The sequence below is a fragment of the Malurus melanocephalus genome, unplaced genomic scaffold (assembly GCF_030028575.1).
Source record: "Malurus melanocephalus ecotype Western Australia unplaced genomic scaffold, MMel_1.1 scaffold_1186, whole genome shotgun sequence".
NCBI lineage: Eukaryota > Metazoa > Chordata > Aves > Passeriformes > Maluridae > Malurus > Malurus melanocephalus.
In genome coordinates, this window is record NW_026624418.1 from 70,306 (window position 1) to 71,534 (window position 1,229).

Consider the following 1,229-nt stretch of genomic DNA (forward strand, 5'->3'; position numbering starts at 1 on the left):
GACAGCCCCGTGTCCGCGGCGACACCGGCGACACCCGCAGCCTTGGAAGTACCGGCGGTGGCCCCGGCCGCGGCTCTGGTGGCCCCGGGGGTGGCCCTGGACGCTTCGTCGGTGGCCCCGGTGGCGACCCCCGAAGCTCCGTCCCCGTTCTCGCTCCCGCCGGGACGGCGCGTGCCGGTCCCGAATGCGCTCCCGGGGGTCCCAGGAGTTCCCGATCCCCTCCCGGGGGTCCCGGACCCCTTCCCGGGGGTCTCAGACCCAATCCCGGGGGTCCCGGCGCCTCTCCCGAGGGTTTCAGATCATCTTTCGGGGGTCCCGGGAGTTCCCGATCCCCTCCCGGGGGTCCCGGAGCCGCTCCCGGGAGTCTCATATCATCTTCTGGGGGAACCTGAGGTCCCCAATGCTTCCCCGGGGGTCCCGGATCCGGTTCCGGGGTTCCCGGAGGTCCCAGATCCCCTCCCGGGTGTCTCAGATCACCTTTCGGGGATCCCGGACGCTCTACCGGGGGTCTCAGACCATCTCCCGGGACGCCCGGGAGTCCCAGCCCTGCTCTCGAGCATCCCGGACCCGGTGCCGGGGCTCCCGGTAGTCTCGGATCCCCTCCCGGAGACACCGGCCCCTCTCCCGGCAATCCCTTACCCCATCCCAGGGGTCCCGGCCCCACTCCCGGGGGTGTCAAACCCAATCCCGGGGGTCCCGTACCCCCTCCCGGAGGTGCCCCCCTCCCCCTGCGCCCTCGGGCCCTGCTTTAACGGCGGCGCCTGCGCCCCGGACCCTCCCCCCGGGACCCCCGGGACCCCCGGTTCGCCCCCCGGTTCCCCCGGTTCCCCCGGTTACAGCTGCCGCTGCCCGCCGGGGTTCCGCGGCTCCAACTGCGAGCGTCGGGCGGATCGCTGCGACCCCCAGTACTGCCTGAACGGTGAGACCCCCGCCCGACCCTCCCCGGGACCCCAAAACCCTCACCGAGACCCCAAAACTGCCCCGAAAATACCCCAAAATCATCCCGAAACCCTCCGGGACCCCAAAACCCTCACCGAGACCCCAAAACCATCCCGAAACCCACCGGGGCCCCAAAACCCCTCCCGGGATCCCGAAACCGCCTCAAAACCACCCCAAAACCATCCCGAAACCCCACGCGGGACCCCAAAACTGCCCCGAAAATACTCCAAAACCCTCCGGGACCCCAAAACCCCCTCAAAACCGCCAAAAAATCACCCTAAAACCGCCCT